General features: G+C 37.7%; 1 protein-coding gene across 5 annotated transcripts in view; it reads left to right on the forward strand.

The window, feature by feature from the left end:
- PTPRK (protein tyrosine phosphatase receptor type K) overlaps window positions 1-27,557 on the forward strand; it is a 381,996-nt gene that overhangs the window by 187,343 nt on the left and 167,096 nt on the right. The window lies entirely within an intron of this gene.

The raw sequence follows: 27,557 nt of genomic DNA on the forward strand, positions 1-27,557 counted from the left end.
TACAGTTTTGTAAGTGGGAAAAAGAAGTGGTATACAAAGTCTGTTTGTGGGGCTGTTTTGGCCAGGTAGGTGCTGGGGTCTGACACGCGGTGGGCTCTTGCTCAGTTCTTTGGTGAAGCAACTGGCTCTTTGCTCAGTTTGGCATCTTGAAGTCAGACACTGTTTGGAGGGGGGACAGGGCAAGCAAGTTTGTCCTCAGCTTGTAGAAATAAAAGCAGTGTAGGAAATGCCCTGACCTATTTTTTATCTGGTATTTGCTGGCAGAGGTATTTTCCCTGGGAGACCAGTTGATTGAGGTCAACTAGGTTTTATGGCTGCTATAAAACATCAATAAAAATGGGCCTTGCTGACTATACAAAGATTTAGACACATGTTAAGAGCTTCTTTTTATTCTGTTAGGTGCGCCTTTTGTCTAGCAAACTGCAAGATGGTCTTCATCCTAATAAATTGAAATAAGTCCTGTTGAAGCACAAAAACAGGTTTTGTTGTTAGAAAGGCAGGGCAAATCAATGTATTTATCCAATAAATAAAGCTTTCTATTTTTTTTCTAGTATAAAACTGCTATAAAATGATGTTAAAAATACTATTTGCCTCAAAAAAAACCCCAAACAACAAAACAAAAAAAACCCAACAAGAATGTAAAATTTCATAGTACCATATTTTAAAATGCACCATATTGTCCTGCTGAAAAATTTAGGCAATTTCATAGATAGCGCCATATTTATGGCTCAAAACATAAATTTGATATTTAACTATATATATGGCAGCAGTAGTAGAGTTGGTTTTTTTTGTTTGTTTGTTTGTTTTTTAAGGTTAAAGGTTTTACTTTTTGTGTCTTTTTATTGGAAATCCAAGAATTTTAACTTTTTTTTAAATATACATATGCACACACATGCATACATATATAAATAAAAAGTATTAAAAAATGCCTTAAAAGATAAACCTTCCAAAACCATTTTCATCTATTTGACATCATAGTAGAGAACAAAGATATATGTTTTATAGTTGGATTTATTGCTTGCTGTTGTATTTGAAAAGCAATATACAGTAATATATTTTCTTGTTTGTCTGGATAACTGCTAAATAAATCTTGTTAGCCAAAAAAGCATACCCATACCCTTAGGGATCAGCTACCCTGGTGTTAAAACTGTACTGAAAATTAACCATAATGACAGGTCCTATATCTCAGTGGCACTTTAAAGCTGACATACTGCTACATGGATACAAAAGATGATAATTTTAAAGGAAATTTTTGGGCCACTGATATGAATTGCCTTTAATAAGAGCTGGCATAGTATTGCCCATTGTCAAAGATGACCCGGGGGGAAGAGTTTATTAGTGCATTTCCTTCTAAACTGGGAGTGACAGGGCATGCTTGGGGCCCTTTTGTTGCTGTTTGTAACAAATGAAAATTTCGCTGCAGAATTCTCATGCTGAAGAGTATTGATCTGTGTGTTCTCACAGCCAGAGGAGGGGGTAAAAAAAGGATGAAACACAATTTACTTTGTCATGACTTTAGTATTGCTTCCAGATAATTCTGAGTAACGATAGGGTCTTCGGTTTGTAGAAGCCAAATGTTATTGACAACACTTTTTTAGAGAGCGAGGGATGAGGAACAGGAGTTGTTGCACAGTAACTCAAAACCTTGGTGTTTGGATTCATGGCCAAGACATGGATATATCTTGGGATATATCCCATGTTTATACAGACGTGTGATACCACAATACAGGTGTAGAGGCATCTGATACTTTCCTGATGAGCAAACTATAAGTTAGTCTTGATGAATAATGAAAGTTTGCAGTTCTATAATGTGCATTATGTTGAAACATCTTTATATCATTTTAAGCTTTAGCAGAAGAATTACTTTTAGTGGAGTTCTAAACTCTATTACAAATGTAGTTACCTGGGAGGGATGGTATACATTTCAAGACCCTGAAAGGGATAACTCAATTATTCTGATTAGTTTTTTGAAGAAAAATTGAACTAGGATAGGATTTGTAATTAAATCATGAGATTTTACCAAAAGTAGTTCCAGTCAATGATTTAATGTCTCACCTTTGTTTAGAGCTGGTCTTCAGCTCCCAGCTCAGTGGCTGCGCTGTATTGATTTTTTTTACATGGTTTCTATGGCATTGCTATTATTCTTGGATGCGTGTAGCAGTTTTCCCTTTCCCCTTCCTTTTACAGGAAATTTGGTGCTGTCATTACTATTAGTTGCCTTACCCTCCTGAATATGTCCATCCGATTAATTGTCTATTTATATTTTCCCTGGTAAATTGGCAATTTCTGGGAAGGGAGTTTCTTGAAGCCTTTGGGGTTGTCTGCACTGCAACTTGAGGAACATGCTGGGAGGGAGGAACAGTATCTCTGATTGGTAAGAGTGAACAAGAAGCCACTGGTGGTTTCTTTCTTTTTTACTTGTTTCTTACTTGCTTTTGAGAACAAGTGTGTCTCAAAGTCTCTGCTGCTTAGTGTGGAATTGTAGAAATGAAGTGTCCAAAGGGATCACCTGTGCCCCAGCTCATGTGTATATTTGATATATACAACTGTGTAGCCTTTCCAAGTTACAGCATCAAATGTTCCAATCTTCAGTCAGTAGAGAACTTTGCCCCCTAATCAGTTCTGTTTCATTGTTCTGTGCTCTTAAAATTGTACTGGAGCGTTTCTCTGGAGTGTCAGTATTTGCCAGAAAAGTTACCTTGTGCATCAAGAAACAAGGTAGCAGCTGTGATCAACTTCTTAGTTGACATGGCATGTTAAAAGTGCCTGTGAGATGGGGATAAAGGTGATGTTACATTCTCATGTGGTCAGATAGCAAAACTTCCTTAAATAATCCAAATTTGGTTTGTTCCCATTTGGAATGTCTTACTCTTGGGCAGTCATGCAGGGACCGTGAATAAAATCACCATTTTCTTTTCCTGTAGTATGGGTGATACAGGTGTTAAGTCTCTTTCTTTTTAATATGTAATCATATAATAACAGTTTGTTGCTCTGATTGTCAAAAAAAGGAGCAAACCCCTTTCTTAAACGGCATAATAATAAATTGAACTTTATGTAAAATGTTTGTGTGTGTGCCCAAGTTTGTTATTTTTAAAGTAGCTGCACATTGTTAGAAAAATAATTGTACAAAACTTGATATTATGCTATTAAATGCTGCAAAATCTGCAGGAAATATGGTGCATTTTATTTCATGTAGTGGATCTTGCACATAGGATTTGGAAGCAAATGTTTGTTAGAGTTAAAGATAAGGTAGAAAAATAAAGGATGAAAACCTCAACATGTATGAATCAAATGTAGCATTTGTTAATAATAATAGTGTGGAGTGTTCTATCATACATCTGGTTCTACTGATAAGTTTATAAGCTTTATTTGAGGCATAAATTACAGATTTTTTTATGATTTTACTGCATGATTTTTTTCTTTTCAGCACTTCTTCATACAGCCTAAACATCTCTTCTGTGCTGGGTCCCAAGCAAGGGGAGGTCTCCGCCTTGATTTATAGTTTCAATATGGAATTATTTTCATGCACCTGGTAAATCCAAGTTAGTAACAGCAAAAAGAGGCAGGTTTTCTTCACTGTCTTCTGAATGTCCTTCCAAAAATCCTAAGTAACCTTTTCTAGGCATCTCACCTGTTTGTATGAGTTTGTGGATATCATTCTTTCTTGTATTTGATTTGACATTGCAAGTAGTCTCTCTTCTAAGTCATCAGGTTCAAGTTTTGGTGGGATTCGTGATTATGTTTGCCTCTTCTTTGTTTGCCTTATTGGGCTGAGTTTGCCATGCTGTTATGCAAGCCTGGCAGTGATTTTTCTGCCTTTCTTGTCTGAATCTCTTTAGGGATCTTATATAGGAAAACTAGTAATTTGGCTCGTTTCTGGTGATGCTAGAACACTGTGAAGATGGAGTTCGCCCCTGGCAAGTAATTCTCTTGGGAGCATTATTCTTTTTCTCTGACAAGAAAGCTTTGAAATATTTCCATTTGAGAAAGCTGTGGACTGAAATGCACTTTCCAAATTTCACTGGTACTTGTTCTGTCTGGGAAAAAAAGTGAAATCTCTAAGCTTGCTTCAGATGTGTGTACTCAATTTTGTGACTTGGTTTATTTGTTCAGTATAATAACAGACTTAAAAATATGTCAAGGAAAGCACTAGGTGGCAGGTAAAAAGTAAATACATCAAGTAGCCTGAGTTTATATTCCCTGCTTATAAATAGACTGAAGTATTTTTATACCAATTTTGCAAAATGCCCCATATTTCTGCCCTCCATTATTAAGTTCTCTGATAAATAGGAAATTTGTAAAAAAGAAAATTCCCCTCTGGTGGTATTACCTGCCATCATAAATATTAGGCAGTTCAAGTTTTTAGTGATGCTTTGTAATGTGTTCAGAAATTCAGTCTCCAGGATACAGTGGCTTTGGACTCTATCTTTGAAAAGTCTTGAGGAGGGCCTTTGGTGTGTGTTTTTCTGAACTCACTGAGTTTCAGACCAGAGAGGAAATTCAAGAGAGATTTTGCAGTCCAAGTTATTGAAACCTGTGGGCTTTACATCGCTACCTTGGCTAAGTTTCCTTTTGAATCATCAGCAGGCTTCGATAGAGGTATGCAAATATTTTATTTGTGTCAGAAGAGTCCCGTGGCTGCTGTGTTTTGTTCATAAGGTGCATTCCTGGAGTATTAATACTGGTACTCTTTTGGACACTCAGCTCATGTTCAAAATTACTGTATACTCTTAAGTTTCCTCATTAGTTGCAGCCTAATTCTCTCTTGGCTGTATCCCTGCAGGAAAAGCAGATGACAATGTCATAATTACTTTGCAGTAGTTGAAAAAATAAGGAAATTATTTTGTGAAATTTTTCTCAACCTTGCTAATAAAACACGAGTTATATTTTGGGTGTATATTTAGATATAAGCATTCATCAGAGAGTCAAGGATCCAATTAACCTGATCTTTTTGTGACATTCTCTGGTTTTAATTTCTCAACTGTATTAAGATCTTATCCTCTTTAAGTAGGTTTAATATGTGAATCTTCCTATTTTTCAATCCTGTTTCTTACAGCAGGTAAAGAGGGGCTGTCACCTTGAAGTCAAATCCTGCCTCCTTTACATAAAAAGAATGAAACAAGAAGATAGAAAAATGCCTCACAAAGTCTTTATGCTCCTTATGAATACATTGAACCAGATAGGAGCCTCAATTTCATCATTCATCTACATATCAGAAAGAATAGCAGTTTCACTTTCTGCTTGGGCAACTCCTGTGGAAGTAACTCTGCTCAGCTCCTTTGCTTAGGCAACATTTGCCTCTGGTTTATGCAATTAATAGGTGCATTTCTCATTTTCTTTAGGAAGTGCAGGAAAGCTGCTTTAGCTGGAAAAGCAGGAGAAAATAGTTTTGATGGGATTTTTCAAAGAAGCCAAAGAGACTGATTCACATGAGGTAACAGAAATGCCAGGTATTTGGCATAGGCTCCATTCCATCTTTCTGTACTGAGGAATCTTGGCTGCACAGGTTTGCATTTGAAATGACAATCACAGAATGCTGAGATTGAAAGGCACCTCTGGAGGTCATCTGGACCAAACTCCCCCTGCTCAAGCAGAATCACCTAGGGCCAGTTGCCCAGGATCATGTCCAGATGGCTTCTGAAAATCTCCAAGGATGGATATTCTGCAGTCTCCTTGGGCAACCGATGTCAGCTCTCAGGCACCCCCACAGTAAGAAAAAGTGTTTCCTGATGTTCAGAGGGACCCTCCTGTATTTCACTTTGTACCAAGTGCTTCCTGTTCTGTCACTGGGCACCACTGAAAAGAGCCTGGCTCTGTCCTCTTTGTACCCTCCCTTCAGGTGTTTAGACATGTTAGCAATACCCCCCTGAGCCATCTCATCTCCAGCTGACTCTTGAAATCTTTCTAATGTAAGCTGGTGCTTTATTGTAGTTCTGATGTGTTCTTCAGGAAAACCTGAAACATTTAAAGTAAGCACGCGTTTTGCGTTTATTTCATAAGACATGAATTTTGTACTACTTGGTATAGGCTAAATTAATATTCTCATTAGGCAAAAACTAGCAATTTCAGTGTTGATATGCATCTTCCTTATGTGTTCTCTGAACTTAAAGGTGACTGGTCTGGATCAGAGCAAAAACCCAAGTCCTGTAGCTCCGTGTCCTACCCTGATAACCAGTGACTGGGGCAGACTATCAGAGAAAAGTAGGTGTATAAGCATCCTTTGCTGATTTAGAATTTTTTCTGTCCCGGAGGTCTGTGGTTCAGACATTGTCTAAGTAAAGGGCAATACCCTCTCAGCTTGAATATGTGTTATGCCTTAGTTTCTCACTAATAAGTATGCAGGATCCAAAACAGATTAATGATTAACTAATTCACTTGCTTGGTGCAAGGACCATTTCTATTTATGGTTCTCATTGTCTGGTGTATACTTTTTCCCTGACATGAATGATGGATGTTGATGCATTGAGGCACTTTGATTCACGACTCCAGGCAGCATGAGTCCCTCTTGTGTTTTCTGCAAGGCTTCTTACTGCCTGCATGAGAGCACATGGGTTAGCAAACTCTGTGGAAGTCCTCTCTTCTCTGCTCACTTCTCAGTGGCAAGGAAGCATGATGGGAATACTATTAGCACAGGCTCTGGGTAGAAATCAGAACAAAAGAAAAAAGAGGCAGGGGAAGGCCAGGAGTGCTGACAATCAGCTGGATCAATGTTTGCATGGCTATTTCTTCTTCTTTCTGAGAGCTGCTTTTCTATATGTCGATATAGTTGCATTTCTAGGCATCTGATCACATCTAGAACTACAAAGAGCTTTTCTTTTGTCATTCCTAATTTGTAGGTGTGACACTATTTTGTGTGTCATTAGGTGTGACACTGCTTTGTGTCCAGGAATGAATATGTAGCAGGCCTGACTGGTTTTCTGATGGCCGTCTTTGACCATGTTACATAAACGTTCAGGCAGGAATGTGCTTTCAAAGCAAATATCCAGAAAAGGGCCTTTCCCTGCTTGCCAAGCAGTGGCCTGCTACTTGTTCTTGTCAGCTCTTGTGGAGACTTTGCCATGGCTTGGCAGCAAAATAAATACAGCTGCAGGGTCAGTGAAAATCAGTGGGAGCCTATAATGGGTGGTGACCTGGGATGATCTTGACTGAGTGGATCACAGTTGCAGAGGAGTTAGCTTTGTGCTGTCAGGCTTAGTGCTGGCTTTAAGTAGTATTCCTCGTGCGTTTTCTGCCTCTGTGGCAGACCAGGTATTATCAGCCCCCTACAGGCAGCATAAACTGGGTATCACCTGCTCTGCCTAATCCAGCAAAGTCAAGATCCAATGCAGCTTCGCTCAGCCTGATTCAAAACGGTGTTGCTGGTGATACCACAGACGTGGCATCAGTGATTACGTGAGCGAGATCTCACTGTTTAGGTGCTCTCCTATACCGCTGCCATTTTCTCATGTGCCTCCTTATTGTGAAAATATTTAATTGAATCCAAACACCAAATAAAGCATTTGGGAAATTAAAATGTAATCACTTTGAATAGTGGGATTCTTGTTGGCCTTTAGGCTTGATGGGAGTCAGTGCAAAGGCAAAAAAAGAGGCAAGGGAAAAGCTTTCAGCAGGTGTCACTTCAGGGAGGAAATAAGGGGATTCTTTGTTTCTTATATCTGTGTTTTATCCAAGTACAGCGACATGAAGATCATTTGCAGTAATGTGATTTTTCTCATCTTAATTAGAGATGTCTCCAGACTACCCCACCACATCACTGCTGTATTTCACTTGGATAATTTCCCTTCTAGTATCTGGTCTGTCTCTACATTTATTTAAATCAAATATTTCATATGAATGCTGCAGCTCAGGATGGTCTCTCTCAGTTTAAATGCCAGTGACATTACCATGGAGGTTAAAATATTTACTTAAGTATAGACAGAGTTCCCTTACCTGCCATCCTTTTCCAGTCTGGGGGAGGGGAAAACCCCTCTAGGTTTGACATCTCTGTATTGTGCAGAGTTGTTAAAAAGGGTGCCGATGAGTAGATGCATGGTAATGATGAAAAGGAGTGCATTTGGAATTCAACATAGATGGCAGAAAATGCAGGATGTCAGAGAAGCCATATATTAAACAGAATTTGAATTGGAAACTGAATCCCAACCTGCCACTGGGGGCATTTTGATCATTTTGATTTATTAAACTTTTATAACAGCATTCAGACGAAGCTGAATTAAAACGCTTAGTCTTGGGTGGTTTATGGTACACAAGTCATCATGCTAGTGAAGTCTCGCCATGATCAATGTAGAGTTAATTTAAGTTGCTTTTTTAATGCAGGTGCACCTGTGTGCTTTAGTAGGTATTTAAAAATCCAACAGTGTTCTAATGCTGAATCACTTAACATGAAATACAAAATGGAGCCTCACCGACATTTATTTTCATCTGCATTCGAGTGAATCTTGCCATTAAATTATAGTTGAACTGCAGGAAAACAAACTGCATACATATTCCTCTACAAATTCTATATATTGATAAATATACATGCATTATGAAATAGCTAGCAATGAAAATATAACTATTTCCTTGAAAACGGGTCATACTGCTAAAGACACAGGTGCTTGCATTGTACTGTTCTGACCATCTCCCAGCCTCAGCAGCTGTACGAAATCTCAGTGAGCACCGTCCCTGCAATAAAAAGAAATCAATTACTATTAGAGTGGCACTGCAGGTTAAAGGCATTACAGGTTCACACTCAGTTTTGCAGCACGGATATGATACTTCGCTGCAAATGGGGAATGATGCAAAAGATGGATGAGACAGAGTTCAAGGAGCAGTACTGTGAAGGTCTGGTGCTATCATTCCAAGCTGTCTCAGAGACATGATGGATGATTCTGTGGCAAGAAGCAATAATACCTGATGATGAGACATTTGTCTCCAGATCTTGAGCCCACTGCATGCTGTCTACCTGTTGGTGTTCTAGTGGCATAATGATTCCTGATGTGTTATGAAGAACTAAACTATTGTACTTAAGCAGCTAATTTGGAATGTTGAATTTAGTAACCTAGATTTTTTTGTCAGTTTCTAGGAAAGCAAGTAGCATATCAAACACTCCTGCACATGGTGAATTTAATTACCTCTTATTTATGTGTGGTACCTGATGACAGGATCTTGTAAGCTGTGCTAATACGATAGGTAATTTGTTACCTCCAGAAATCACTTTCTATGTGCCCTCTGATCGTTATCATGAAACATGATAAATGATCTAGCCCATGAGGTGTAAATTAAAATGAAATGGATAATTTGATTCTATGTCTAAATTGTCTCTGGAAAAGTTGTTGCAATTATAATGGAATTTATCTCATAAAAATATGCTTCGCTATGTGCCAATGACCTTTAATCATCTTGGTTGGGGAGTTATTTGAAGAAAATTTTAAAGAGATTACAAAAAGTTTGCTCAGAGTAGTTTGGATAGAAGTTTTTTCCTTTCCTAAAGAGTTTTAAATATTTGTCTGTTTAATAATTTGTATTGCAGGATTTTTCTGCGGTGTTAACTGCTGGAATATTTGCAGAATTATATAGACAGTGGTGGGAAACATATGTGCCTCTCCTGAAAAAGAGGGAAGCTTAGCTACGTGCAGAAAGATAGATTTCTTCCTGCTGAGATGCAGTGTTGAATTTGGATGTGCTGGCTTACTAGAGAGCTTGTCATTGAGATTGATATGAAGTTGCTTACAGGCATGTCTTGGAGAACATTTAAGGAGTGTTACAAGGAAAATGAATGTGTTCCTTTCCCTTGTTCCCCAGATATGTTCACAGTGCTATTGGCAGAGTCTGTGTCATACCTCCTTCATGAGGAATGATGACACTGTTGCATTAGGACTGATACTTGAATTTTCATCTCTTCCCTAAATTTTTTGTGATTTTTATTTTATTTCTTTTTAAACTTCTTTGTTTCCAGGACCTCACCTATAACATTTCTTGTAGTTATTATGTGTCCATCTTCTTAGCCTTCTGGCATATCTCGTACTGCCAAACACTTTGTACCATCCCAGTTGATGTCTATATGCGGCAACAAGTGCAGTTTTTCATTTTTCTGATTTCTTTTCTATTAAACAAAAGAGAAAGTTTCTATTGATGGGTTTGGGGACTAAACAGAGACAAAACTCAGTGAACAGTGTTAGGAAAAAGTGAGAGCACCATCTTAGGAATTAAAAATCGCTTAGAATTGACTTAGAAACCTTACAGACTAATAAGAATGGTCAGTAGGGATGGTAGGGAAAAGCCTTTCAACAGTCAATTTGATGTTATGTTTTTCCTTCAAGAACAGAGGATGTAAGTACAAAATATCACAGAATTATAGAATTTTCAAGTTTGGAAGAGACCTTTAAGATCATCAAGTCCAACCATCAGCTCAGCACTACCACACCCCCAAGCCATCACCCAGTGCCAGATCCAGACACCTTTTAAACACCTCCAGGGATGGTGATTCCACCTCCTTCCCAGGCCACCTATTCCAACACCTGACCATCTGAACAGTGAAGAAACTGTCTTCTGCTACCTAATATGAATCTCCCCTGTCTCACCTTAAGGCCATTTCCTCTGGTCCTCAAACTGTGGGCACGGCAGAGGAGATCAGTCCCCACCGCAACTGTAAACTCCTTTCAGGGAGCTGTAGAGAGTGATGAGGTCTCTCAGACTCCTCTTCACACTAAACAAACCCAGCTCCCTCAACTGATCCTTATGTTTTCTTCACCTTTCATGAGCTTGGTTGCCCTTCTCTGAACTCACTCCCTAATCAGTGTGATCTGAAAGGTGTATATTGCGTGGTGTTAGTTCAAGGCTTATAAAGCAGAGATAATTTTTGATGAGTTCTAGTTTTATTTACAATGGTTGGCCTAACTTTGTGTGAATTAGTTAATTTGAATAAATAAATGCCAGGGAAAATGCTTTGCTCAATTTACAGTTTTTGTCTGGAATTTTCCATAAATAAATGGTTTATAAGGTAGATGAATTTGAACTTTACTTGAATGTACCAAGCATCTTATAGTTGTGAAATCTAGATGAATCTTTTACTCCATTTTTTTTGGTATTTATATTAGCTTTTTGCTCCTTGTGCCTCTCTTGTGGTAGATCCTCTAGGCCGTATGCAACTGTACCTGTTTGTGGATAGAAGGTAGAATACTACAAAGCATCAATGCCATATGTGTTTTTAGTAAAGCTGTCTTACTTTAGTAAATTGGCTTACTCATTTCCTGAGAAAATCAAGAGTAGTATATTGTATTGTTTACCTGATCTATTTCACCATCCAATAAGGATTAAGTCTAAAAATACCTTTTTTTCTGTTTTACTTTTTTTACCTGAAATTGCAGTTCTGATTTTATGTGAAAATCTCAGCTTTATTCTTATATTGACATCCTCATGATAACATAAGTTGTGTTTTTTAACAACTGGAGTTATAAAGGCTACTACTTTTGAAGGGAGATAAACTAGAGGTTTTTCTTTGACTTGAAAATTGAGATTGAAGTCTCATGACTTTTAATGCTTGCTTTGAACTTTACTCTGACTTTGAATTCTGTTGACAGCAGAAATGTCTTGACTAATGATTTATTTTTCAACTTTCCACTTCTCTTGGACTGGATGACTAGCATGTCCTAGAAAAAACAAGATACATTTAGTGTGATCAAGCTTGTGATCTGTGGGCTACATCATCAGCCACTGCAATATTTTCCCCTTCTTTTTACTGGAAATAGAAAGGAGAAGCTGTTTGGCAGTGCATGAAGCACAACTTCATTTTACCAGCCAGATACTTTCAGGGTACAGTTGCAGCGTGGTTTGTTGCTTGCTTTTGTTTTTCTAATATGTGATGCTGAGGCACAGGTTCTGCTTTGAATGTATGCAGCATGGCACTTGGCCACCTTAGTGCACTGAAGAGAAGACATCTGCAAGTTCTCACAAGTATAGCATGCTGCAATCCTCACTTTTGCCAAGGCCTCCTCTGTTTGTTTATTTAATTTTTTTTTTGCCCCTATTTTGCACCTCTGGACTTTCTGCAACGTGATTTAAGTTTGCCATCTTTTGTGCCCTACCTGTTGGTTGCTACTTCTATCAGTGGAGCAGAGAAAATGCTGTCAGGTTGAATGTGCCAATAAATGACACTGAGGTAATTGAAAGGTGATAAAAAAGTCTGTTTTACTAGAAAGAATAGCCCCTTTTCCAAAAGCTTTTGTAAAGGTAATATGATTGGACACTTCAAGAAAAAAAAAATTGGACTGTGTGTGTATTCTGGCTGGCTGCAGACATGTTTTAGATGTATTTTAGTTTAGGCTTACAGACTTTTTGTCTTTCCTGATGTTTGTCTTTGTTTTATGTGGGAAACTGCCTCTACGTTTTAATTTTTACTTTTTGTTGCTTAAGTTCTTTGTCTTCATCTATCTCCTAATACCATTTTAAAAATGTGTTTGACCTTCCTCTAGCATTTTTCCTTCAACATGGCTGCCTAAAGAAATATTTAATGAGTTTTATTTTTCCTGGGAACACCTCCAATACCTACTTGACCCCTAACTAGGTATGTGGACTATGCAACACAAAGAATTGCGCCCTAGTGACACTTCTTTTCCCTACAAATTACTGTCATTATCAGTGACATTTTCACAATTAGAAACAGAATGATCCTCATTTTTTTACTTTCAATTGTTCCTGGAACAGCTTTAGCCTCTTCTTTGAATAATATTATAAGAGATTAAAGACCTGATAGAGAGAACACAGGCTGGCTTTTCATTCAAGCCAAATCAAGTGATGGTTTCAAGAAGCTGACCAAGCAACTTTGTGGAGCTGCAGACAGATAAGATGGTTTAATTAATGTTTTGTTTTGTCCAGATTTTGCTGCTCTTTACCAAAACAAATCCTAAAGCAGGAGTTTAGTGGTATGTCAGTGCTTCCAGGCTGGAACAAAGAACTTTTAGAAATATGTCATGAAAGAAGCACAATGTTTTTGCTCTGAAACGGAATGTTTGTACAGGTGCTTTTGCTTACATTATAAAAAATGGAAGGGACAGGCAGGGGAACGTGTGTGCCAAACAGTATGTGCAAACAGTCACCTTATTAAGGAGACTATCCCCTAAGACATTTGCATCATTAGGATTTCTGATAATTAAGATGAACTATATTTCAGTAAGAAGACAGCCTTCTGGCCAACTGACTAAGCAGATGCCAAGTGGAAGCAAATGATACTAAGTTGAGCTCTCAGGCAATTAACAGAAATTAATGGACCAGGTACCTACAGTCTGTTTGCTGTGGGTGTCAGTTCAGTGTCCTTGCCCTTCCTGCACTTCAAGCTCAGATGACTTTCAGGGATTTCGTACCTAGGTTTCCTTATCGAAATTTGCTGGGAGTTATCACCTGTTTAGCAGAGCTCACAGAATTCCTGTGGTGGATTAAAAATTTCACAGGATTCTGGAATTTTAATTGATTGAGTGGGAATAATTGAAGCAATTCTTCGATGACAAGAATCCTGTTTTGACTCATAGCATAATGTTACAGAGGAAGCCCTCCAGAGGAACTTGCACTGAGTAAGAAGCTGAAACCTGTCGTTCACCATTTGGTCTCATTTCAACATCATTGCTGAAAAATACATCTCCATATTGCTGTAATTTATGAAGTGTCCTAATTTGTGAAGGAATTTTTTGCATGCCCTGTTATTGACTGATTCTGTGCCTCATGAACAGATTCATACACCAATTATGTATTTGTTTATTTATTTGTTGGACCCTTCCTTAAAGATAAGTATATAGGCGTGGACAATGTCTGTTTATGTGCAACAGCATCTGATATTACTGAGGAGGCAACAAAAGGCATGGTCCTACCTCTCTTTTCTCTCTCCTGCTCCCCGTGACTTACTATTTCCTCTTCTTTTACATCAGAGGCATGCTTGACCCTCTCTCCTGTGAGCTGACTGGGGAGCTAAATTAAAAAAAAAACCCTGACTCTGTAGAAAGAAGTGGGTGTTTTGTGTCAGACTAATATCCTAGTAATAGAACCACTGGTCTGGAAAATATGGGAAGACCAGAGAAGAGGTAGTAGGTAGTTCACTCCCCATAATGATGTGGTCATATTAGGTTGGCTTAGATATAATGTTAAACTGCATCCTCAGCCTGCTTTGCAGGTGGATTACACTGTGCTGCAAAAATCTTTGTACCCACAGGGTATCGTAGTGTGGAATGGTTCCTGAGATAAACATTGTTGTCTTGGGGGTTTTCTTTGGTAGCAACTTCCTTGTATGAACATGCCTTTAGAGGAGTTGATATAACAGAAAGGGACTGACAGGAGATACAAGTATGTTCCCTCAAGCCCACATTATCTTGTCATAGCTGAGGAGATAACTAGATATCAGAATGATAGGCCTTAATGTAATAGGGCTGAATAGGAAAACCCACAGTAAACCTCATCTTTGGGTTGTTATGGGAAAAAACAGCTGGACTTTTTATGGAAGAGGAAGAAATCAACCACAAAAAAGAAAGGTAAATAAAAAGGAAAAGAAAGATAAGTAAAATATTTATCTTGATCTGGCTTAATTTCAGAATGCTAATCAGGCCATTTAAATACATAAATACAATAACACTTGGAGTGGCTTTTCAACAATATACTAATGAAGTAAGCTATAATGATTTGTATAGGTGTAATTAAAGCATGGAAAAACAAACATATCAGTGTAGTTGTTTTATCAGTAGTAGTCAATGAATAGTAAGATAGACAGCTATGCACACATCACTGTGCTGCTCTGAAAAGTATTTGAAATTTTCAGCCAAAGAAAAAAAATGGGGGGAAAATGCATTCTTGTTAAAGGGCTTCTGGAATCCAAATTAAAAATATTCTTCCACTGAAGAAAAAATGACTGATTGGAATATTAGAAGTAATTCAAGTTTCTTGAAAGGACATTTAAAAGGGATGAGGCAAACAGAGGTAAGGTGTTCATAGTTCACAGAAGAGAAAAGACAATACAAAGGCAAAAATAGTATACCGAATAGAAAAGATTATGAACTTGGGTGAGAAAAGTGCCGTGAAGACTTGTAGATGGAATAACAGATGTTTTGTGGCTTTTTAATGATTGATTATTATAGGATGTAAATGGGACATGAAGAGAAGTGCTTCATTAAATAACTTGAGAAAAATTAGGCAACATATCAAGGGGAAAATGTTTTGGTCTCTTTAGTGCTTTCAAAGGGTATTTTGAGCTTCAGTAATGTTACTGGCCTGCTTCTGTTACCCATTTTTTACTTTATGTGTTGAAGAAAACGAAATGGTAGATTATTCAGGCCAAGAAAAGTACAAACACCACAGAGTGTTAGAATACTTACCTGTGGGGGAAGTACAGGTAAATATTCTAACTACCTGTGAAACAATGGCAGACAGCAGGGCAAAACATTTTGCTTTGGTAGGAGAGGCTGCGTAGAAAAGTGTAGTTTTATCTTCTTTTAAGGTATTTTAACAATTGTAAGCCCTAGTATTACTCATGGATTGACCTGCAATGAGAAGAATTGAGGGAGTTCAAACAAGCTATTTTACTTGCTGACTTTGTTTACCTTTGCTGATCATTTTCCCCACACATTAAAGTGATGATGGGATATGAAAAAACTTCGTAAGATGTATGTGGAATGACTTAATGAAGGTACAACATAATTATGGTTTCTTACTGCATCTGTATTACATTAACCATTCAGGGATGTAAATCAAGAGAAAATTAATCTGTTTTCAGCTGATTAGTTAACATTGCTTTGACTCTGCAAAGTAGCTTTTGCTTTAAAACCTAGAGCTCTCCATTCAGGCATCAGAATTAAAAAAAGGGCACCTTGATAATTTATAATTAAAAGTGAAGTATATGTGACCACACAGCCATACACCATCCACACTCTGAAAGAAGATTGTTGGATCATTAGTAGCTCTATGCAGAGGGCACTCATCTATAATGGATTACATGGACTGAAGCCTATGGGTTATTTCCAATATCGTTCAGTATTCAATGAGTAGCTTGACAGCTAGCAGCAGTTTCTTGGTTTTGGTGGGGGTTTTTTGGTCTTTGTTGTTGTTGTTGTTGTTGTTGTTGTGGGTTTTTTTGGTTTTTTGGTTTTGTTTTTTTTTTTACTTCTAGAGAACATGGTAGTGACTTCAGAAAACATTGCTGCTGGGCCAAAACTTTCTTAGTTTAAGAAGTAAGCTTGGGGAGAGATGTTAGAATGAGAGAGGCACTCCATATATCACTGAGCATCTAGCAATCTACAGCTTAAGATTTATCAAGAGATAATATCAATGAATCATGTATGTAATATCCATGACAAACCTTCTACAAATTTGTCAAATAATTTCTGAACTTGGTTTTTTTGCCCAGTTGGGAGCAATGAGCTCCCACAATTAGCTCAAGTTATTCATGGAAGAACGTGCTTCCCTCCAAAGCTGCAGTCTATTTTCACTCCAAGAAATAGCAAGTCATTCCATATTAATCAGTTTCATGCCACTTGTCATTTCATAAACATCTATCATGTATTCCTTCAGTCATCATTCTTTCATGTTGAGTGTTGCAGATCTATTAAATGTTTCCATGTAGGAAGTTGTCCTAGGTTTTCAATAACTTCTATTTGGCCTTCTCTTCTAGCACAACTCGCAGGAGATAGGAAGACCAGATCTGTATAATTTATTTTAGATGAGAGAACATTGCAGGTTTACACAGTCACACAAGATATTATGTTTTCCTAATAATCACTGATATCTTATTTTCTTTTTCTGAATTGAACTGACTTGGTCTTGAAATTCCCAACAGAAATATTATTCCTGTCTGATTATACTGATTTAGAGTCCATAAGGGATTCATAAGGCTCAATGCACTGCTTTGTATTTATCAGCTTTGACTTTATTTGCCATTTTATTTCTTAATTCTGCAGTATCTTAAGGAAAACAAGAAAAGCTGGATGTGACTATTCACAAAATACCTGCAGCTATGTAGCACAGCAGATAAGACTACTGCTGCTTTAGCTGGAGCCATCACTAAAACCCCACGTTTTCTTACTGGCATTGTGGGTAGACATATGACTTAGTGAATGTTTAGGAAAATGGTTCAGCCTCAAAAGGAGGGTTGTAGAGACTCCTCTGAGAATCTCTGAACCTTTCAGGTAAGGTGCTGTCCTTGGAAATGGTGAGTCTCTGCACAAATTCTCACTCCAGTCAGACAAGAGGAATGGATGTGGAACGTCCTTATGCTGAGAGTTTAAGTGTCTTCTGTATAATCCTGAATTTTGTTCTGAATGCCCCTTTTTATTATCGAGTGCCTCACATGCAACTAGGCTGAAAAATCAAAATATCATTTTGAAAATATTAAAGTAAAAGTTTTTTTCTTGCAGCTATTTTCTGAATTTTGGATGAAGTTTTTTATCTTAACCTTGTCATTTTATTGTTTTGCTACGCACATACACACCCACCCTTTCTTCCCCATAAAATAATGCAACCCCAACCTCAGCCTCTCTAGCCCACTTCTTTCCAAAGGAGAAAGATTTGTCTTTTGTGTGTGTATGTGGAGTTATTCTGTTTTCAATTTATAAGTCACTGCACTTAGGTATAAAATATGTGTGCATGAGATTGGTTTGTGGTACCTCTATATTCTTGAGTGTAATCAAAGTTAACTATAAAATAGGTTTCCTGTACTTGTGTGGCCCTGAGAAAGGGATTATCTGAACACTGGAAAAAAGCCATAATTGGCTTCATGCTCAGGATTGCCTATTCTCTGAATTTTCACTGGCTGAATGCAGGTACTAAGGAGAAGTATTTGCACCCTGAGAATATGCCTCAGAAGTTGGGAAAAGAGGGTGTGCCAAGTGGGGAGAACTCAGAGATACAAACCTTGCTGATCACTGACTTCTCAGTACAGTGCCGAAGAACTTCTTTGAGTGAAACTCTAGTGAATTTTGGAAAGAAAAACACTATGCTAAGTGAAAAGGAGAAGGTTTAGGGGATTTTTTTTTAATGTCAAAATGCTGTGTTGTGGCTTCTTATGCTTGGAAAAAAAAAGTTCTGTTCATCTATTCTGAACGTTTCTGTGAGTCTGGCTTGCCTTTCCCATTACAGGTTGGGGAGGAATAATAAGTGAAGGCTTTCTTGAGAACAGGGAAGATTATGTGTATTGAGAGGTAAAAGCCTAAATAGAATTCAGTGGGGCAGCTTCACCAGTCCTCTGACTGAGTTGACAAAAACTGGTTTTTTTATGTCCCAAACTCACATTTCTCAGAGGGATTGCAAGTCCTGTGAGAGAAGTTTCCTGGTACTTGCTGTTATTTAAAAGCAAATAAATGTTCTTTGATTCTTCAAAGAACAGTCACACATTAAAAGTTTGAGGCAGAACTTTGGAATTCAGCAGGAAGAATCATGACTTTCCTTGTCTTCATCAAAAACAGTATTTAAAATTTTTGAAAAAGTACTCCCAGCTTTGGATACTGGGGCCAAGAGAGCTTGCTGGTAAAATTACAAAAGTTTTTTTCCCCATGATGGCCTGCTTTAGTTACCAACACTTATGCAAAATGTAAGGTCTCCTTTAAGGTATTGCTCCTGTCTAACTGATAACATGATGACAACTGATTTATTTTTGTCTCCAAATCTTTTCTAATGTGCTCTTAGGTGCTTGGTTCAACGTGCAAAACTAACAAAAACCCAGCCTTTGACAAAATGCCTGTTATGCACAGGCCATCAAAATGTAGTAAACAACACAGGTTCCTTGTGCAATATTTGAAGGTAGCAATTTCCACAATGGTGCGTATTATTATAAACTGTATTATTACCAGTGGATCTTGTATTTGGAGAGAAAAGCCGTACTGTACAATTTCTACCCTAATAATTTCTGCTCTCGTTATTTCTGTAGAGTTGTTGATTTTGTTTGCTTTTCTTACGTGAATACACAAGACTGGTTCCAGAACTTTCAGTGTACCAGCCCAGCTTAAGTAGATGTTGGTTAGTATAATATTCAAGATATAAAACATGCAGCAGCAGCATATGGAGCTATGTATTCTTGTTACGTATCTCATAAAAAAATTGATAAGATAACCTAGAATGGTTAAAATAAGAGGGCAAAAAAAGATTTTTTTTTTATTAAATATTTGTGTCAGTTGAAATAAGATGCAAAATTTAGACTCTTTTACTGTACTCGGGGAGTTTCTATTCCAGATTCATACTGATACTTTGGACCTTTTTTGCAACAAAACAAAGATAACAGGCTTTAATCAACTCACATAAAATCATAATATCTCATAAAGACCTTATTAGCATGCAGAACTAGTGGAGTTTTCTGTTCTGCTTTGTTCTTCTAGAAATTTCTTTCAGATTTTTCATCACACTCAGAATCCAACTGGCAATGGAGTGGATGGCAGCTGCTTTGTTACCCTCATTTCATAGGTATTCCTTAACATCTATCCAGGTGCTGTGGCAAGGATGGTGGTTACTTTTGACTGCCTCTATCCCCCTGCCCATTTCTGAGGCTGGCTTTCATGGTAAAAGCAGATGTAGTAGCCAGCACCTTCTTAAAAGGTAGTCTCAATCCTTGCCTTCCCTTTTCCCCACACTCAAGACCCTGAGCTTGTGCTTCCATTTCTCTGCTGACACTGGCTTTTGTCTGAAACCACTGGGAGTTGCTGTAGGGACCGAGGAAAGCAGGGAACTTCCATGTACACGCCTGCAAGATCTGTTTTAAACCTAAACTGCTGTGAATGGAGTGTAGAGGAGTGACTGCAAGCAGTACTGATGGTGGGAAGTGGAGGAGTAGGGTTGCCCTCTGAGCTGTGTGTTAGATGATGTGTATTTCACATCTATGATGTAAAACTGTGGTGTAAAAACCATTTTGGTTTCTGTTGGTTCTCTGCATAGATTAAGGGAAGTGTCTCAGTGCCTCCTAAAATTAGTCCCCTTCTCTGTCATTCCAGTGGGCTGCCTTCTGGCATTTTTGGCAAGAAATATTTGGACATGCTGTAATAAGAAATGTGAAGACATTGCTGGTGGGAACATCTATATGTGTCTTAGAAAAGATTATGAATAGAAAGAGAGGGATTTGAGCAAGAAAACAGCACCTCAAAAATAAGTTTGCTCAAAAGTGGTGATGAATACTGTCATATCTCCCCATATATTTGCATAGGCTGAGCACACACAAAATCTCTCTACATAATCATTAATGTGTAACCCTTATATTACCTTGTATCAATTTTTTATCTGATGGTAGAATTCAAGTGCTGACAGAAAACTTTTACCATCCTTGAAATGGGATATCTGAGAAAGAACTTTGCAGAATGCCTTGTAAGTCTTAAGGGGAGGGTTTTCTATTCATCTCTGCCCCCTGTGCCTTTGTAAGATCTTGCTTTAATAAGAATTGTGTGATCCTCCCTTTACTTCCTTCCCCTCATCTCTCTCTGTGCATCAATGATTTAACCCATGGTTTGGGTTCAGTCTCACCTCTTACACACTTAAATTTCTGTAATTGCTATTAAATACAACTGTAAATGCTGGGAAGCCAAAGCCATGCCAGCTGTTCCTCTCATCTGCAGGTACTTAAGAGTTCAGTACCCTTCTGGTACAAGGACGTGTACAGCTCATTGCATTTATAGAGCATGATACAATTTTAAAACCTGTCTCACGATGCTACTATCCCTACAGCACATGACGCATTTTCTCTCTGCCATTTAAAAGGCATGCAGGAGAGCTGGTGATAAAATTTTGTGTAAGTGCTGGCAGGTTATAATGTGACTTCCAAAACAAGTCATACAGGAGAATTCCAGGACAGAGAAATGCTGTCTGGGTGAACTTTTTTAACTTTCAAGTTTTATAGATAGGTAGAGCTCGTGAGGTGTAAATCTGTGTTAGTTCTTTTTTTTTTTTCCTCTCTTTTTATTTTTATCTATCTATCTATCTATCTATCTATCTGTCTATTTATTTATTTATTTTTGTTTCACTGAATTCTATTGAAATGCTCTGGTTTTGTTGCAGATGTTTGAACTTTTTGAGTTTGATTATAAATATGTCACTGTAACTTTTGTCCATCACAAAGTTTCTATATTCGGGTTGTTTAGGCGTTAAACTGAGTGTGTGAGCATGACTACAGCATCAACAGATACAAGAATAATGCAAAAATCTTCACAATCTCATTTTACTGGACCAGTTCAGACTTAAAATTAAACAAAAGTTAAAATAATCCATGTACTTAGAAAATAAATATATTCCCATCACACATTGCATCACCATGTAAAACAAAATTTTGGAGTCCCTAAAACAGTATTTTGTTCTTCTTCCAGCGTTCTTTCTGTAATCTCAAGTTTTATTCCTTCTCACCATTGACAGCATGTGGATGTGCAGGCAATACCAGTACTGTCAAATTGCAAAGCCTTGTAGAGTTGAGAGTAATTCTTTCTTGGGAGGTACCAATTTTGAGGAAGGCATTCAATTTTGTTCTCAACCTGCTGGTTCCTACAATGAAGCAGATAAAATATTTCTTTCCAGCAGTAATCTCAACACTGAGATCTCAAGGGCATTACTGATACATGTGGATAATGAAGTAATTGTGATCAACTCTTTGCTGAAGACATTTCTGCAGCTGACTCATTTATGCTGACTGATTTCTTAAAATTTTTTATTTAAAATTTGAATGTCTTCTCATTACAGGCACCTCTTTTTCTTACATTTATTCATTTTTCCTCTAGGAGTGTGCTGCATAAATGTCTTAAACACAATGCAAGCTTTTTGACAAAACGCGTCATAATCTTCTAATTGATTCCTATAGTAACATAGCCTACTATCATTCAAAAAATAGGCATGTGTCCTGATCATAAATATTGTAGAGAGATGACATATTTCAATTTTTAGAAGGACTTTTTTTGGTTTACATGGAAGCTGGGCATGCTCTTAACCTTGTTTACAGTTTCTGCTGACAATGCTAAAGCTGCACACTATTCCTTTATTTTAAAGGAAGATAATAAAATGAACGTGGTGGTGTTTCAAATCAAGGTGAATAAAATGCCACAGTGATGCATAGGATATAACATCACTATGCAGAAGTTAGCAGTTTTCACTGTTGAAATAATTCCTATTTCAGCACTTTAGGTGGTCACTAACAGCCACGTCACCTAAATTAAATACATTTTAGCTGCATGAGCTTGCAGACTTTGTTATATCTATGACACAAACTTTATATATTAGGTGCTGAAAGCTAAAACAGTAGCTTGAAGTGGGCTTGCGACATACTGTTCCTGTTTGCAGTCCCCAAATTAGAGTTATTATGTTGAATTATGTCAGTACCCTACCTAAACCAGGATTGTGAACTCACTGTTCAATTTGCCGTTTCTGTTTGTTGCTGTTTTTTTTCTCCAGTGACTGTTTCTCTAGGTAGTTACCTGAATTTCAATGTTATATTTATTTTTAATGTTTATTTAAAATTGATCCTTTCACTTTTTCCATTACAAGTAATAAAAGACAATGAAAATGTTCTTGTACACTCTCTGAAGAGAGTTGCATAAATCACTTGATACCACCTGGTCACTAAGGCATTACTTTAGAATGAGTTCTTTTGTTCCAGACAACTAACTCTCTTAATTAAAATGTAACATTTTGTAGGTTTGTAACATTTTGTGTCTCAACCTCCGGACCAGCAGCTAGTGCCAAATACTGTGCCATTGTGATAAATTCTATTTTAAAGTCACAGAAATGGTTTTCTGAAGTCAGAGAAATAAAGTCAGCATAAATGGAATTGGAAAGAAAAAACGAGTTTGAGGAAAACTTTTATAGCAGAATAGTAAATCATGGGCTGTGTGAGTTTCTCCATGCAGCCACCATCACTTATGGTTACAGGACAGCAGCTGAGATAAATTGGAATTAGTTTTAGATTGTGTTGGAGTTTGGTTTGGTTTTGGCTTTGGGGTTTTTTTGTTTTGTTTAGTTTGTTTGTTTTGGTTTTGGGTTTTGTTTTCATTTGTTTGTGTTTTTTGTGTGTTATTTATTTTTTTTTTAATAAAGTCAGGCCTTTATATGGAACACATCACTGTAAAAGCCTACTGATTTCTACATGAAGAAGTCATTCTATGGTGTAATATGTCAAAGATAGTTATTTTTATGAAAGAAGTCTTTGCTGCCTTCTCCATCAGTACAGTGCCTTCTCCAACCCACCTGCAAAATACAAAGATTGGAACAATAGAAACTTTCCTATCAGAAAAAAAAAAAAAACAACAATGTGCAATCGTTAACAATGTAGAAAACTAAAGCATCTGTTAAAATGAGTTAAACTTGATAAGCAGAGAAAAAAAACCCACCAAATAAATTTATTGAGAAAATGGTGAACGAGTTTATGAACAAATAGAAAAGCCAAGCAATGACTTGGGGAATTATTAATTAAATGACTTGTGAGAGCTCCAAAGGATTTGCAGGTGGTTGGGTTTTTATTGTGTTAATTTCTCAGCATCATTTGGTCTTGCAGTAGTGGAGGTGATTGTAAAACTTCTCTGAGGTGAGTTATTTTGAGGGTTGCAGATGGTTTAAGAAAGTGTGCCTTCCTGCAGCCTCTGCAATGTGCCCTGCCCAGCAGTCGAGCTCATCCTCCTTTATTCTGATGTTTTTCAGATGCATTGTGTCTTTTAGGCAGCTGTAATCTATGTAGCTGATGTATAGTATGTCTGGCTGAGAATAAGTTTGCACTTGTTCTTCTTTGTCACAAGAATACGGTAGGCTGCTGAGATGAGAAAAGCAAATACCACTATGTGGTGTGCGGGCAAGAATCCCATGAGCTAAGTCCGTGATGGCAGCATTTCTCACCTAAGGCTGTGGTGTGCCTGCACCTATGAATTGGGTAGTTAATATTGTCCTGATATAATTTTGTTTATTGGACTTCCCATGTGAAGTCTGATTAGTGGTTAAGAGGTCTTGGAGCAATGTAGACCTAGAAAGAAATGTGTTTCTAATAATTCTGAATAGGAAAATATGCCACATCCATGAGTTTTTTTGGCTTTGGGTTTTTTTCCCCAGTCTTTTTGTATTTCCTAGTTTTCAGAAGCCAAGGAGAATGCTCATCTCCCATTACTGAACTGTCCTCAATGGGTTGCACAAACTATTTGGAGCATAGGCTTTTTTGCTTTTTAATTTGTCTTCAATGTGTTATGCAGCAAAACCACTAAGGACCAAACTACTCACTAGAGGTGGAGCGTACAGAGTGGCAGACTCAGCTGTGAGTGTAATCTGCCATGCACAGAAGGAAAAAACTTGAGATCCTGTTGAAAATTTAAAAATAAACTGCAGAGGCTTTCTGTGACTTTAAGGTTCATGTTACCACTGCTGTTCATCAGGTCTGTGCTTTCAGCTTGGCATCCCTCAGTCCTCTGCATTAACCTGCTTTTTAACTGAGCAGAATAATTTCTTTTCAGGCAAGTACTGTTTTCTGTAATGCTTTCCCCTTAGCTGGCAAAGTCTCCCATTTGTTAATACACCTTGTGTTAGTGCTGAGGGCTGGCAGGTCTTGTCAGGCTGCTATCAGCATAGAAGACAGCCAGGTGTCCTTGCAGACAGGCCAAGTCCAAAATAAACTTATTTGTCTTAAATTCTGATTTTTTCTTCCCTGTCAGAGCACTGCTTCCTTACAATTTTGGAGAGTTGAATGAAATATTTCTAGTCTTTATTAAAGATATGCCACATAACGATTTTTGCAAAAATAAATTTTAAAAAACCCCAGTGTTTGGGTGCAAAGTCTCCATGTTTGTTTGTTTTTTTTATTTTCAAACTCTTCATAATTCATTTTGTCACCACCTTCATAATTTCTTTCAGTTATACTTCTTTGGAGCTGTATGAGAAACATCTTCTATTTCCCCCCAGATTATAATTTAAAGAATGCAGAATTTCCTACTGTTACTGTTCTTCAGTTACTATTCTCATTGTTTCATTTGTGACTCAATAGTCTATTTGAATTTTTCAGTCACCACTTCTTGTTAATTCTTTTTTTTCTGCTGGATTAACCTGCTTTTAAGACAAAAAAAAAGTTGTTTCCCCACTAGTACTTGACTGCCATAACTTTTTCTTCTAAATGTCATTCATGTTCTTCAAATTTTAAACAAATACTTTTACTTCCTCTGGTTTTCAATAGATTTTAAAACACATGAATCTCTAGAGCAGTATGTAATCTTCCAGTGCACAGAGTACTGAAGCAGTATAGCTCTTGCAAGGAATTAGCAGTCTGCTTCCCTATGCCCTTCTGCTCCCATGCCATGGGTCTTCTGATGCAACTTTGCCACGATATCTCCATGTGCAATCTGGAGTCCAGTGGACAGGCATGCTTCTCCACAGGTCCAGGGCAAGCAGGATTTTCCCCTTACCCTTCTGTGCCTTCGGTGTCTCAGATTGCCTGATACCCGGGCCCCATGTCCTACAGGGCTTCCTGTGGCAAAGATTGTGCTCTAACTTTGCATAGCCAGTGTGGGTCAAGCACTGAACCTCAGCTGAATTGAACTAGAAAAGCAGAGAACTTGTAAGAAATATGCAGACAAGCTTAAACAACTTTGCAAAAAAATTTCCCTAGGAGAGGAAGTGAGTTTAATATAGGTGGGAGCTAAGTCAGTCTTGAGTAATTTGTGGAGACATCTTTGCTATACTCCCTAGAACATCCAGTATTAGCTTTATTTACCTGACTTTATATCTTTGTTTCTTTGAATTATGATAAATTTTAAGAGAACTTTGTATTCTTTTGGTTGACCTACTTTCTTGATAGCTTGTGGTGTAATTAAAACATCACCTTTAATTTCTGGGGAGGTGAGGCTGATGATGGGCTTCTTATAATGAATGAATGCTTTTTTATGCTTATAAAAAATTAAGCTTTTTATGATTACCCTTGTTGTGTGTACTGGGTTAAACAGTTAATATTCATCAGCATAGCAAGTGTATGGCTGGTGTGAGATATTTCACAGAGCAAGCTGAGCATGTTGTCACCAGAGGGAAGGCACAGTGTGTGTGTGAGTGGAGGGGATTTGCAGGCCATTACTGCACAGAATGTGTGCAGGTCCTGTACAAGGCACAAGTGGGATGAGAGTGGATGAAGGCATGCACCTGCCCTGAGTGTCTGGGCTGTGTGGTGACCAGCCCTCTCCTTCCCACCTCTCCAAACCCTTCTGCTGTGCAGCAAGAGTCTCTTGGTGCTTGTTATGCTCACCAAAACACAACTCTTGTAAATAAGTTCTAAAAATAAGATTTTATTGTTCCAAAATGGAACAATATGTAGAATTCTGGTTTATTTTTTTTTTTCTCTTTGAACTGATTATTGGCAGTATATGATTGCAAGTAAGATACAAATGTAACTACCTTCCTTTATTTTAAACTTAGGAAACGTTCAATATTGGAAGGCAATGTAGTATAGTATGCATATGTTACTTGAGAATATTGGAAATGTTATGTATATTAGTGACTATACTAGTAACATTAATTACCTTTTCCGGTTGTTTTTTTCTGCCTGTGAATGCATAGTAATTTGCATACAGTGTTTCATATTAAAAATATGACACAACCACTTTACTGTAGGAAGACTGATAGAGGAGGTTGAAGCTGCATGCTTATTCTAGTCATTGGTGCCTAAATATCACACTACATTTAATATACAATGTCATATACATACTGATGTGAGCATAATGTACTGCTAGTAGCTCAGCAGAATGAGAACTTAGTACTGACGAAATGTCAGTCTTAATTTTTTTTTACCTCTAGCTGTGGGCATTTTATGTCAAAACCAGAGCTGACCGAATACTGCAACATGTTATGCATGAAAACCCTTTCATTTATTTAGTGTCTTGCAGATGTACAAGTGGTCTTTTAATATAGTCTTTAGTGGTCTTTTAATATAGTCTTTCTGAGATGCTAGTGGTCATGAAAACTAGAAGGGATTTCATCAGATTTAATACCTTTATACACTGGCTAAAATTATAGTCAGAAAATGAGTCAGTAATTAAACTAGTTACATTGGATAGTATGCTAATTTTGTGCTTAGCAAAGGAAGAAATGAAACTCACCACACAGGGTCTTTGATCAAACTTTTTAGTTTATCTTAAATACCTATTAAAATCATGATTCTGCTGATGAATTCAACCACCTATGGGTTGAAATATTTTTTCATAAATTATTGTTTAGAACCTTATGCCTTTACACAGAGAGTTCATGGCTAAGAAAAGGGGAACTGAGCTCAAGAGAAATTGATAGCTAGGAGTAGGATAGCTGTGTGCCTCTGCCAAATCTCCTCATAATCATTGAGGAAGGTGGGTCCTTTTTTGGCAGAAATAAAGGACACAGCTCTCCAGTTCGGTTGCAATGATCAGGACAGGGAGAAGGTGGAGGGACATCACTGTGCTGCCTCACCTGGCTTTGGGTCTAGGTGACTGGAAGCCAAAAAATGCATCTGAGTAGGGGCCACCTGCATTGGAGTGCATTGACAAGGCCAGGCAGGAGGGAAGCTGCTTTGGTGGGTACCTGGTGAACCTCAGCTTCCTGCAGTTCTTCCTTTAATCCAGGCTCTGAACACCCAAGCCATCACCTGGCTTGGCTGAGGCTGAGTT

Source organism: Chamaea fasciata, unplaced genomic scaffold (assembly GCF_029207755.1).
Source record: "Chamaea fasciata isolate MVZ Bird 193981 ecotype frontalis unplaced genomic scaffold, bChaFas1.0.hap1 SCAF_3, whole genome shotgun sequence".
Taxonomy (NCBI): domain Eukaryota; kingdom Metazoa; phylum Chordata; class Aves; order Passeriformes; family Sylviidae; genus Chamaea; species Chamaea fasciata.